The 14,657-nt window shown below is 36.4% G+C and overlaps 1 protein-coding gene across 10 annotated transcripts in view; it reads left to right on the forward strand.

Moving 5' to 3' along the window:
• The first annotated feature begins 1,475 nt into the window (after window positions 1–1,475).
• The window catches only part of LOC131682014 (mucin-19), a 642,211-nt gene continuing 629,029 nt past the window's right edge, over window positions 1,476–14,657 (forward strand). The window contains exons 1-2 of one of the 10 annotated variants that reach the window (XM_058963148.1): window positions 1,476–1,628; window positions 2,911–3,094. The gene's annotated coding sequence lies outside the window, so the exon portion shown is untranslated. Of the gene's footprint in view, window positions 1,867–2,910; window positions 3,095–14,657 lie in introns of all 10 variants that reach the window. The other 9 variants (XM_058963145.1, XM_058963144.1, XM_058963154.1 and 6 more) reach the window with 9 other exon arrangements.

The following is a 14,657-nucleotide window of genomic DNA, read 5'->3' on the forward strand; positions in this document are numbered from 1 at the left end:
AAACAAAGCCTCGATTTATCCCTCAAAACTCTTGTGAGGTGACCAAACAGTTCAAAACAATTATTCAGGCACAATAAGAGATCAAAAAATGCATGTAAATGAAAAAATTAATAATTTATCAATTGTCAGAGCTGATCATATTAACTACCGTTTATTGATTTTATGGCTATTAAAGTGCTTTTAACAAATGAGTCATTAAGCTATAAGTTTTTTGTCTTCCCGGAACAGCTGATGTAAAACTTTTCTATAAATATTTTCCCCATCTTCAATTCTATCACCTTCACTGCTATCCTTTTGGCTGAGTTAACTGTCAAACCATTGTCAAGTAAGACCAATAACGAATTTACATTTGGGTCGAAAATGTATTTAAAATTTGTCTGAAGTTTGAGAGTTGGGCATCTATACTGTTACATATAGAATGTTGAGCTCAAACGTAAACGTATGAAATAAAGAAACGATTTTGTTTCCTATAATAACCCAAATTTACCCAGAGGTAACGGCCCATCCGAAATGTTTCCTCAGTTTTCTCCCGAATAGAAATGTACAGTAACAAAACCATGATTTTCACTGTGACAGTACAGTAATTTTACAATAATTTACAGTAAGTTTACAATAAACTTTAAACTTTTTACAGTAAATTTCAATGTAAAATAGACTTTTACAGTGCTATGTATCTTAACACTAAAAAAATCAATTTTTCTCCAAACATTTTTTCCCGAAAACAGTAAAATTTAATGTGAATGCACTGTATCAGTTTTTGCTGAACAGCGAAATTTATTGTTACATGAAATTTTATTGTAAATCTACTGTGAGAACTTAGGATCAAACAATGTTGAAACAGTAATAACTATATTATTTATTGTTTTATGATTGTTTGTAGGGTAAATGCTCTTGTAAAATTCTATCCGGGCTGGCAGTTGTCTTTAACGCTCTAACACTATAAGTTAGAGAGAATTGATGTTTCTCTATCTCCAACTCGTATGCATCACGGTTGATGTTGCCCTGACTTGTCCTTTGAATACGGAAGCAAACTAATCGTTTGCTTGTTGGATTTTTGGGGAAAACTTCTGCAAAATTTAGAAATGGTCAATAATGAAACTTGGACTTTTTTCACAACGTACATATAATTAAAATTGTAACCACTTCCGTTCAACGAACTGATATGGTGCCTGAGTCGTTCTAACATCACATCATCTCACCCCTTGTATCACTTTAATCCGCGCACTCACCGAAATCGAATGCGCACCTTGTGAATGGCGCATGAATGAAATTATTTACTCTTCTTGAGTCCCTACACAAGTATGCTCAAGTTGTATTTTTCCCTTTTGGCACTCACACGAATGCGGTCACCCTTGGTGCTCGTGAGTGTCAGCGCGTATATAATAGTATGAATATTGTTTTCCCATTGCTTGATACGAATATTCGTTCCCGTTATCTTGCTTTCGCTTCGACCGCGGCCAGTCTTATTTTGATTCTATCTGCGCTGGTGTTGGTGTCGACGGTTGTTTTGGCATCTACCCACCAGCGTGTTCGTGCGGGGCACTCAAAAAAGCCAAGATGGACGCGTTTTACTACGTAGTGAAAACTCGTACTGCTGGTGGAAATAATCAAAACACATGGTTTTTCAAGTGAATTTTCGGTCAAATTGTATTTGGTTTGGTCCGGATTCGATAGATTCGCGGCGGGATCGACTGTTTCGTGCATTCAGTGACGATTTTCTGTGATTCTGCCCGATTGTTGTGTGTTGTTGGCGCATTCCGAGTGGAAAAGTGAACAAAATACGAAAAAAAGTAACGAAAGGAATTTGATGTGTGGTGTAGAATATTTTCTGCTGTGCTCTTTGCTTCTGCAGTGTTGTCAGTTCAGGTCGGTTTCAGGCATTGTGTAACTTTGAGTCAAGAATATTTTTTTATGTAAACACTATTTTAAATTTTCCTTGGCCTGCTGGTGCAGAACTGGCTATCGTAGAATTAATAAACCATAATAACAGTTATTGCAGGATCGCCATAGATTTTTATTGTACCGTATTACTAATCAATTTCATATATCGGACAGGGTAGCGTATTCAACAAAATTACAATTCAATATTAATTCTTCAAAAGGGCTAATGAGATTTTTGTAAACAAACTTATTTCGCTCATTATTCCACTATCGAGTTGAATTTCATGTAACATACACATTAATCAGCATCTGTACCCTTCGTAGAATCAATTTCAAAAATTTTCTGGGTTGAAATTATAACAAATTAAGAGAAATTAGCAAAACAAATGTTTGTTTACAAATCTTGTTAGCCCTTTTCAAAAGTTAATATGGAATTACAACATAGTCGATGAATAGATTGCAGAGTATTAGATGTTACACCACATCTTAATAATAAAATCATTTGTACACCAGTCTATGTATAAATTCGAAACATTGTTTGTCAAAATATTCAATTTTCAAATCACCTTGATTTAAATGCATTGCATATTCTTCCGGAAATAAGTTATAAATATTAATCTTTCTTTATCAAAAGGGTCCCTTCTGTTTGTACAGGTACAATCTATTTCACATAACAATCTGAGACGGCACCACTGCAGAAAGCATTTGACCTCTTTAACTAGTTGTATGGGAGAATCTCGTGGGCTTCGCCCTGTTTTCCGAAAACAAGTAGCGCCTTTTTACGGCATTTGTGTGCTCAAGGAGGTTTGGCCAAGCAACAATGGCTGTTTGTAGGAATAGACCGCACTAGAGTACGCAACAACAATAAATACAATAGGTCCAAAGGGTGGTAGCTTGGAATGTTTCTAAACAGCGACCTCGTGTGGTGTTTTTGTTTTGCTATCACAAATTCGCCACAAATTGTGCTGGCCAATGACGTCGTGTTGTTTGATTCAAGTATAAATGGTTATTTTTGTTTTGATCTAATAGAAAAGAGCGAGCGGCCTCGTATAAATGTGTGTTATTGTATTGTGCTAAGAGGAAACCAGGTGAAGTGGATAAATAATAGGACGAATAATTACGACTGGTAGAGCGGTGCAGCAAAGCAATATAGAACAGTGAATATTACAAACTGTTAGCTGGTTGAATTGTTCTGTAATCGTGAAAGTCAAAGGTAAGAAAGAGATTCAAAAATCTTCAAAAGTGAAATTTCGGCAAACAGTACAGGTTTTATGTAATAGTTTTAATTGAACAAGTGCTCTAAAATGGATGGGAAAGAATGACAAATATTTTCTTTTTAATATCGCAACATTACGCAAAACTCGTTTTGGAGCTCAAGACAATCCAAAATAAATGAGGAAATAACCCATTTTTACCTATTAGGAATTTATGAGAGAACGCTTTGTGGTCTATTTTTGTTGCTATTGATGTTGATGTAGTTTGTATGTTGTTTTTAATATTATTTTTCCCAGTCCCTCTGCATAGCCAGGAAAAAACTGTTAAATGAAGAGTTATCACGACTCTAGGCTGCTTTACTTGTCGACTTTGACTGTTCTTCTGAAGCCATGGATGAATGCAGTGTGTTTTGTTTAAAAAAGACAATCGTTTATTAGCGTCCATTATTATAGTTCAGTTTGGATTTATTTTAGCCATCTATGTGTTGTTCAATTTTTTGTTTAGTTTTACGAATAATTGGATTTAATACAACATGGCCATTTTTTATGCATTGAACGTTCTCTTCCTGGTAGGCCATATCTACATAAACTGGAAAGCGGGTAAAATTTCAGAGTACTACAATTTCAAAATAAGAACAAAAATTGTTCAACGATTCGAATATTTTAAAATAGATAATTCAGCGGTTAATCAATAATCACTGGGACCTCTACCCAATAATGTACTAATTGACACCGTTAATCAATTTTCTAGTTTCATGATTATGAATCATCAGATCGAGTGTCTTCGCGGACAGCTGGTATGGATGTTTCCAGTTCCGAGCGGGAGAATGACTGAATTAAACACTTAATAAAACAAGGTAAAACGTACAGAGAGACGCAGGAAATTATGCGATGCTCCACTTAAATTGGAAAGAAATGCTTAAAATGGACTCCCAAAGCTGAAAATCGAGGCGGGTACCTCCCGGAGGATCGACCGAAAGATTGTTAATCTGGCACGCAATTATCCAATGAAAACCCCATTAAAAATTAAAGATGACTTGAACTTAACCCTCAAAAAGGCAAGGGGTCTCAGAAGTCCGGCTAGTGACAGCTCTCTAGTTTCAATGAACTTTGAATTAATTTGAAATACAAATGATCGAGCGTTTTAGGGCTTCCGATTTTCTCACTGACAAAACGATAAAAATAGGCTTTTGATTTCATTGGATTTTAGGAGCGATGATTCTTGATGTCACAATTTTAGCTTGCCTTTTTGAGGGTTAAATGTTAGCCCTGTGACTGTCAGACGAATGATGCTGGAAGCCAAATTGAATGCTCGTAGTCCCCGAAAAGTACCGTTATTGACAAAACCGGTACGTTTCAAATTGCATTAAGCTTGCTCAAATGCACATTGACTGGCCAATATAACGATGGCGGAATGTTTTGTGGATAGATGAGTCAATAATAGTACTCTTTGGAACAAAGGGCCGTCCTCAATAACGTCCACTGGGAACAGAATACCAACCAAAGTATACAGTAAAGTACGGTGGAGCGAAATTTGTGGTGTGAGGATGTTTTCCTTACTATGATGTAGGTCCAATATACCGCATACAAGGCGTTATGGATCAACATGGATACATCAAAATAATTGATGATGTTATGTTACCTTATGCCGAAGAGGAAATGCCCCTAAAATGGGTGTTCCAGCAGGACAATGACCCAAAGGATACAAGCAAACTTGCCAAAACTTGGTTCCAGGAGAAGAAGATTGAGGTTATGGCATTCTCCAGAACTTAAGGTTCAAGTTACCTTTTTTGAGCATGTGTTAGTTTTGAACGCTGGGTAGTATGGGTAGGAAAAATTGTGTTCAGCTTTGCCACCGGATTATCCATTTAAACCTTTTCAAAACTCTAAAAGAAGAATATCAGCCGATTTATTAGACCACAACGATTCAAATCATACAAAATAGCTGCTGGAAAAACTATCGGTTTCGCTAAATGGTGCTTTTGAAAAAGTGGCTGTGATTTTTTGTCACACTACCACACCGTGCTGGGGTACGGCCACTTTTTCAAAAGCACCATTCAGCTAAGCCGATGGTTTTTCCAGCAGGTATTTTGCATGAATTGAATCGTGATGATCTAATCAATCGACTGATATTCTTCTTTTAGAGTTTTGAGAAGGTTTAAATGGATAATCTAGTGGCAGAGCTGAGCACAATTTTTCTTACGCACACTACCAAGCCTTCAGGTAACTTGAGCCTTAATCCCATTGAAAATCTGTGAGGAGATGTAAAATACGCTGTTTCTGAAGCAAAGCAGAAAAATGTGGGAGAACTTTGGTCTGTAGTTCGTGATCATGAGCTGGAATTTATGGCCTTCATTGTCAAGTTCTTGTAGACTCGATGCAGAAACTATGCGTGGCGGTTATTAAAAATAACGAGTATGCTACAAAGTACTGAAAAGTAGCAATAACTTTAAGAACAAGTCCTATTTAGCAAGGCAGTAGGAATTGCAAAAAAAAACTAGTGGTGTCATTGCTACCAGAAAAGTTTTCAGGTGCCTTGAAAACGATGTTTATTGCCTCAAAACAAGTGTAGAGGAAAATTTTCTGTCGTCGCATACTATGGCCATTCTGTTTAAGCAAACTTTGTAAATACAGGTATACCTCGATAGTACGTACCCTCGTTAGTACGTACCCTCGATAGTACGTACACCTACCATCAAAAATTTTTTTCGTTTGATTTTGTAAACTTCACCAAAATAGGACATATTTTGTGGAAGTTCTATGAGTTTCTGCATACTTTAGAGAAGATGTGTGTTACTCAGCGTAGTTCTGTAAGTCTAGCAAAGTATTTCAAACTTTAAGTAAGTCATCGTGGAAATCTAACAAATATAAAAAAATCCGCAAGCTTTCGGGACGCCCTACAAGTTTCTTTTTTATTTCGGGAGATTACCAACTTACAAGGAGATCCTTAATACTTCAGATAATTTGTACGACACTCAGATAAGTTGTTTGGTTTTGTCAAACTTCTGAATATCTCAATGAACTTTAAGGACGATCTTCGAAGGTCGTATGGAATTTGGGAAATACCTGAAAGACATTCTATACTGACATTCACTACAGAAAGCTATAGAGTGCTCGCGATTTTCATACATATTTTAGCAATCCCGGCAAATTCTGCGAACTGAACATTTAGAAATATTATTACAGTTTCAGTAGATTTTTTAACGGCTATCGGTGAACCGCGGTGATTCAGTCAAGTTGTACTAAACTTCACTTTTGTTTTTCCTTGACTGAATACAAAGTTTATGTAACTGACAAGTTTTCGTTATGCTGATAAATAAATTACAATTACAATTACTTCAAGAAAATCCTACGATATTAAGTAATATATAGAGATTCTTATCTAGAAAATTCACGAAGTTTCAAGAATATTTTAAGAAATTATGGAAAATATTTTAATCACCAGGGACGTCTGGAAATTTTATAAAATTCTATCAAACTTTAAAAATGCCTAGTGAATTTGATGGAACTCACAATTAATTTCAACGAAGTATTTCGAGAAAAACTTACAGAATTAGGAAAATGACGAATATCAAAATAACTCTTCAAGCTTTAGGTACGGCATTTAAGCTTCTGAGAAGTTTTACTAACTTTAACCCTTAAATGCATACTACTGTATGCCTTTTGGCAACATACGGAATTATGTGATATAAAGCCTCAACAAGAGGTAAATATCGTATCCACACCGGAAAGTGAGTACTAAAGAAAAATGAGTTTCATGCATTTAAAGGTTAAGCAAAATTGTAAAATTTCGAGACATTCTTCGAACATCAAAGAAGATTTTTGGCAGTTTTGAAGGTTAAAATCGATGATAAAACGGTTTTTGATGAACGATCTTCAAGTATTATGCGCATAAAATTTGAATACTGAGTCCCATATACTCTAGGAAATACAATGTTTAGAATGAAAAGGATGAGATTCGCACGGCTAACGACTTCGATGGAGCCTGGTAGTACTCATAGAGCTGAAAAAACGCATCTAAATGAGTTTTCTCAATACCTCGTTTGGGGTTCTAGTGAGTGTCATAAACAAATGTATCCACCATATTGGAGTGGCTCAAGAAATATTTCCTAGATTAGCAAGACCTATCTTGTGTAACTATGGTTTATATACCTTTTGGCTAATATACCGGCATAATTTTAATTTAAAATCATATCGACCTTGCAAATATATTTCAATCTCCATTTTCGGGGTTTTTGAAGTTTGTTAACGACCAAAATTGAAAGGAATAAAAAACCAATCTGATATCCCGTATTTATCAGAGAAGAATTGTTATCACACCCACAAAATTGGAACAACTGCTTTTTAACCCAGCAAATTTTAGTTTGATCTTACAGTTTTATAAATTATGCTGTTATTATTACACCAGTAAAATATACAAAAAATACTTCCTTCTGCTTCAGAAAAATCAAAAATTCAAGAACGTCTTCAGAGAATTTCTGTGATTTTCAAGCAAATCTGACGAATTTCAGAGATTCAGGATAGTTCTAGAACTTTAAAGAAGTTCTACGAAAATCAACAAATCCTACAAATTTGGAGAAATGCTCTAGGCAGTGCTACCAAATTCAAAAGATCTGTACGGGACCAAGGAAATTTTTTTACTCTCCATTTTCAACCATCCTGGTTGATGAAAACCATGACATTTCAGAGGCGACGCGTGGTTCCACCGTCAACCTGTTCAATGTACCACCAATACCCTTAAAACGTCACAATCGTCTCTATGAGACGTTTCTGTTCAGCCGATTCTTTCGTCGTCGATTTCATCCAACATCTAACGAATAGGACCAATGAAAAATGTTCTTTGACAGAAAATTTACGCAAACAAATTTGTTGTCAAATCCCACCAGTGAATTGTCCAATAAACTTCTTGTAGAATGCTTAATTTATCGTAGAAAAAGAACAAAAAATGTATAACATATCCGAGAAGGTGGCCACTTAATTAGAATTGAAAAAGATTTCTTGACAGAAACATAAGCAATACAACCATGTATAACCTTCCGACAGTACCGCTAGTGCACTGAGTGCACGCTGCTCTGAAAATCTAGCGAAATCGTCTTAGAGCAGCTGCGGCTGCTCGTTCAGTGAGCCGTTTGCGCGACATCCGGAGGGATAAAGAGATTAAATCTTATATATCGTTATATGATTTGAATTAACCTGCAATGTAGAATCTTATTTTCTATACATCGAGAATTATTCGTCCTTCTGTTTAAGATAGATTGAAACATTTGTCAACCGGTTTAAGAAAATACCTTAATTCTTTCAAATTTGATAGAAATTTGAATGTTGTATTTTCCTCGCAAATTATCGCAGCAAACAGGCATTTAACATCTACGCGTTCATGATTAGAACAACCCCTGATTTGAGTTTGTCTGTTTTACACATTCAGTACATATATTTTTAGCATGTGAATGCAAAGATCAAGCGATTTTTGACGCAAAATTTGACGGTTCATTATTATAGTTGAACCAACCAAATATATACGCGCTTGTAACTAGTATGTCCCAGGGGCAGAAACATCTTGTTAGGCTACCCAAGAAAAAAAGCGTTCGACCAACAGCTATGAACGTACGGCGCAAGGTGTTCGAAAATTATAATGCGCTCTCGTTTTGCACACAGCTCCAACGCCCATATGTACATCGCAGAAATGCACGCTGGTTCAATATGTGATTTGAACCGGAGCAAAAGAGAATAGAAAGAGCCTCGTCCATGACACTCACGCTGCTATTCCAGCCGTCGCTCATGCAACTGCTCCCTCTAGAGCATGTGGTGAGAGTACGAGATGCGTGCATGTTTCTGGTTGAGCCGGTCATAGGAAAGCACTGCTGGAGACGCTGGGTTGATTTATCGTTCAGATCAAATTATCGAACTTCAAGGTTCGGACATTATTACTTTCACAAAAAATAGTTTAGGTGCTACTGCTTTAATGTTAACGCAAAATTGGTTTTGGGTCGTCTGATTGTTCCTACCTGTTCAGTGAACAGGTTGAACGTACCGACGCGTCGCCTCTGTGACATTTTAAGATTAAGTACTTGGTAGTAGGTCAGTTTATCACTAATAGGGTGATTAATTGAGTGATAAATTTTATTTTTGCACCGTTTTATTCAATATTGAACATAAAAAGTAATATTTTGAATTTCATTTTTGTGTTTCGATAGTACGTACACTAAACGAAGCGAAAGTGTACGTACTATCGAGGTATACCTGTACTTGCTTAATAAGACGAGCAAGACCGACCGAGCAACAGTAGACTGTTCCAGAACGCCTTGATTCAGCGGTGAATATGAAGCCATTCCGACGTTGCGACATACGTAGGTGAACTGCTCGAGTCGGCGGAACGTTGGATTGAGAGTTGCAACTAGGATCCGCGCGCCTTTTTGAGACTCAACTACTACTACTATTTTTCCTTTTCCCCTAGTTTGGCATAAAATCGGTACATGAACCTGCAGTGCGCGTCAAGATGCTCGTACGTGTGATTTTATAGCCGTGCGTATATGTTCATCAATGTGATAATAAGTGATGTTCGGGATGGACTCGGGTTGTGGCGACTGGTCGGTTTTGATTTGTTTGCTCAAATATGCAAGTATTTATGTATTCCAACATTTGAATATTCGGGAATTCCGCAAACACACACTAAACAGGAAAATCATTGCAATTTTTTTATGGAAGCGCTTTCGTTGGATTTTTAATTTTTTGATTCTCGGAGCTGGTTAGGCGTTTTTTGTTTTCGTGTTTAGTACTAATTAACAGATTTCGACAATTTTCTCTATCATTATTTCAGAGAGCGAGTAAAGACACTATAACATATGCTTATTAGCATGGACAAGGACCTCTGTCCCATCCTAGGAGGACCAAAGGAGTGCCATTAACCCCCTTAGCTAAGTCACTCCCAACGAATTATCAAGCCCCTACCAAATTTAAACGGTCGGTACGGTAGTCCACGTTTCTTTCTTATTCAAGGTTCAAAATGATTCGTTGATTAAGTTTTTCATTAATGAATAATTTAATTGCCGTATAATTTTGGATCATCTTCATTTTGTACGCTGCACAGTTGGCCTGTCCGCTTTAATGATTGTGTCACACACCATATCTGACACAAACATGTGACACATATGTGACACAAACAACACAACGAACGTCTTCAATTTTCCAGCATACCTACATGTATTGGCTGTGTATGTGTAGACTAGACTAGATACCTGAAATTTCAAATTCTGAAAAAAAAATTTTGTGTAATAAAACCTATATTCAAATGTCTTGTACTAGTTTCATGTATTGACTATAAAGTATTCGAATTAATGCATACATTTGCATTTGTTTCAGTTTCTATATTTTGGAATACCCACTGCTATTATTTTGAATAATTGGCTAATATATTTTCATTTAGTCAATAGCTAAAAGAGTTTTGTACAACGCCGATCAAAGTCCTCAAAAATTTTGAGTTAACTGCAAATCATTTTAAGAGACTGGAGCTCTGAAGTGTAAGACAAAACTGCGTGGTAAAATAAAATCAGAAGTTTTTTTTGAAGAATTAGGAACTTTTAACATATACACATTTCCAAGTTCATGGCATATGCGAAGTTTTCAAAATTAATCAGATATTCAAAACTTCTATGAGAGCTCAGAATTTAAAATTTCGCTGAACAAGTACACGAGGAACGCCGGGAGCTGATTGACACAAAGCACGAAAAATTTAATGGACTCGAGTTAGTTGCGAAAAGATCCTAAGCAAAACCAAAAGGTGCTAATCAGCCTCCTCACGAAGTAATGATTTGATACAGTTTCATTGGAAAAAAGTAAGGACTGTCTTTAGTAGTTAGGCACGAAAGTGAGTCTAACCCAGTGTAACCTAGAGGTCAGGCTTTTGAAACTTTTTAATTTAACTATAACTGAAGAGCTGAGTTGACTGGTATATGACACTCGGTACTCCGACTCGTTTGGAAAGTGGAGTTTCAGAGTGATTACATAGTCTTTCCTTATATGGTCGGTGTTATGTCATACCGGACTAATTCGCAAAACATAAAAAATGAGATATTGATAACACTGGATAAAGAATTTCGTCAGCTAAATTCGGCTTTTGCCAGATTTGAAATATGTAACTATAAACAAGAGTTATGGCAAAAAATAATTTTCAATTATAACGTAGACAATGCTGCCATTCAAACTTTAAACCCGTTTTTCTCGAAATCAATATTTTGTCACTTAGTCCGGTCTGACTTAACACCGACCATATGAGAAAAGCAAAAATGCATTGGCGATTCCTGTATGTTTCATAAATCCTTACTACTATCACAGGAAGTGTTTAGTTTTCTGATGTTACAAGAAGGGGAAAATACAAGGATTTTGAAGATCTATACGCAATAGAGTCAAATGATTATCATGTGCTAAGCAATCAAATTTTGCATGTCTTCAAACACAAACGATCAACCAAAGCTGTCGTTTTCCATCAGAGCTCTAAAAATTATAGTAAGCACAGAATGTGCGTTCGGTAGGCTGCTGTATACGAAATAAGATATAGAAAAAAATATTTTCAGGAGATCGATAAACACATGAACGAAAACGTTACATCTGTGGAGCGCCATTGGATTCATTCCAGAATGTTTTCTAAAACTCCATAATTAAAATGTTAGGATCCTGTTTTCGGGCATTATTATCAAGCAGGGTCATCTTTGACAGGTTTTCGTGGTTTTTGTACTAAGTGTCTTGGTCAAAAACTCGGATAGTATCTTAAAGTATAGTTTAAAGTTAACATTAAGTGCTTAGCGAACATTCCGTGTGTATTGCGCGGTTTTGGTGTAATGCGCGATTTCCGAGGATTTGTCGCGCTTTACGTTCTTCATTTGACGTATCGCGCACATTCAGCGCGTATTAAATTTTCGACATAGATTCAGTTTTATCAGAATCTCCTTAACATGTTCATTCAACATGTTGTTCACGATAAATGTATGCTATTATAATATGAATAAGGTTTGTTGTTTTGGGATGAACTGTACTCCAGTGTTGTATCATCGTAGCACGTCCTCGCTGTAATGGCCGCTGGCTAAGTATATCCAAAACATAACGGGATCGTTTAATGAAGATAAACATCCGTTTGTTGAGGTTTATTTAGTTTCGAAATCATAGTGCTATCTGTCCCTAAAATGTTGATTTTCATGCCACATGAACAGATCCCTTGCTGAATCATATTTTTTGCGAATTCATCCACGAAAAATTTGAGCCACGGAATTAGTTTGAAATCGCATAGGTTCCATCGTTAATCAAAACACATCCATCAAGTGTTATCAGCAACTGGTCTCACAGGTTACAGATCTGTATTCTGGCTACTGTTACTTGGTGCCTCGGATGGGTTGTATACTTGCTCGATAATACTTGTAACCTTCTCTAAGACGAATGCCGCATCGATTTGCATTTTTAGCCCAGTCATATCCGAATAACCTTCAACCGCTATTGACAATATACGGTTCCATTCCGAAGCTTGGTTTGCACTTAATTGCCAAAAACATACTTTTAAAAAATGTCGAAAGTTTATCAAAATCGAATCACAGCAACTTCAGTTACAAGTTCGCAACCTCTAAACCTCCCATAGTTGGTTAACAGCTTTAGTTAGCTGAGTTCACAAAAACCTCGCATCCCCTAGTGACAATTGAGGTTTCATGGCACTCTTGAAGCTCCTCTTAAAACTACAAATACACTTGTAGTGTGCTATAAAACTAGAATTGTTACTTGGGTTTATTGAAAAGAATGCAATCATGACTAGTAACTTTTGGGAAATCTATCCAAGTTTTTTTATATTATTTTGTCGTGTCAATAGCAAGGCTCCTTTTAATACATTCGAAAGAAACAGGAGAGAATTTTGTGAAATTTATTAGCTTTCATTGTACTGAACAAAATTACATTTTATTTGCTTTGATCAGTTGGACAAATGGCAACCAATTTTGTATTAAATTTTGAAGCATGTATTACTTGTATGAAAAACACAAAAAGGTTCGTAAATGACGTGTATTTCAAACAGAGTTGTCGGTATGGTGCATCTAAGAGACTTAATCAAACATTGCGAAGTTATATAATTTCCGTATGTATTTTTGTACTAAGTGCTTCATTCATCGTTCGCTAATCGAATAAGAAGCATGCGGATACACGGTCAGACAATGCGGTAAGAAAAAGACAATCACACAATTATTTTTTGTAATCAGCCTTCTTCTGCCTTATCGGACGGATCGGTTTTTAGAATCATTGTCAATGATGACAGTAAAATCAAACGGGTGTCAGATTCTATCCAAAATACATTTTGTCGAAAATAATTTGTCACGCTGAATTTAAAAATAAATCTGAAGGCTAGGAATATTTTCAAATAAGACACGTTTTGTTTAGCCTGTTAATAAACTATTCAGAACTTAATCCCATTGAAAAGTACAAGAGAAGTTTCCTAGAATTTTCAAGAAAAAAAACCATTGCAAGTTTTGGCAGTATTTATTGGGTTTTTCAACTGGTCAAAATGTCGCGCTGATTGGGCGCGTTTTTATTTTGTCGTCTTCCGTAACATCCCTATTAATAAACCGCTACTAGAAAGCGTAAAACTTCTTAAAAAGAGAAGTTTAAGCGTCTCTTTAGTAAATTAACTTTTGATTGATTAATTGAGTACAAGAATTACGCTACTAATGCAAACAACTTAACCCCGCTATTTGAAACGGTTCTGCAGAAGCGTCAACGAGAACAATTGAAGGAAAATGTGGCCGGTCAAAGTAATGATTTAGTTTTGATAAATAAAATATTTATATTTTTCTTTCGCTCATAAAAAATTGTTTCGGGACATAGTGTTTTAAAAATATTCGTTTCGCTTTAACTGCCATACTGCGCTCTTGGGCGCATATCAAAATATTTTTTAAATAAAAAATACGCAACTCAAATACATGACATGCTGCTCCGACTAAAGCTATTCAAAATAAATCGTCCCTAGTGTTCGCCTGCTGGGGGGATCGATCAGCTTGCCCAAGAAATAAGTGATGGGAATGCGAGTGCGCGCCACTAAATAATATGTGTTGGTGAGCGAGCACTCAGCATTTCTGATGGTATGGTGTGGTAATAGTAGTAGCGCAGTACAACACACTCTCACCGTCACCAAAAGAGCTACATTCCAGCCCAGCACAGCAGCAGCAACGTTGCCTGCAAAAACAAGACTATCGACAGGCAAAAAACCTATCTTATTTACGAACGAACGGGCTCCACAGAGATTCGGTTACTCGCGAGCGAGTGTAGTAGGTAATAATCTGCAACAACAAACCACAAGATAGATTTGCGCCTTTCCCAATCTGAATCGTGGACTGTTGGTAAGGTTGTACAAACCGTTTGGCATCGGACATGCGATGTATTGCTATACGTGTGTATGTATATTATTGCGTTCGAGGCGCGCCGTGAGTGACTGAGTCAGCGAGATACGGACGGGTAGCAAAAACAACAAACTGTAAATAATACGTTGTTTTTTTGCCTTCGACAATAGGAAACTTGTACCGATATTTAATTGATTTG

Source organism: Topomyia yanbarensis, chromosome 2 (assembly GCF_030247195.1).
Source record: "Topomyia yanbarensis strain Yona2022 chromosome 2, ASM3024719v1, whole genome shotgun sequence".
NCBI lineage: Eukaryota > Metazoa > Arthropoda > Insecta > Diptera > Culicidae > Topomyia > Topomyia yanbarensis.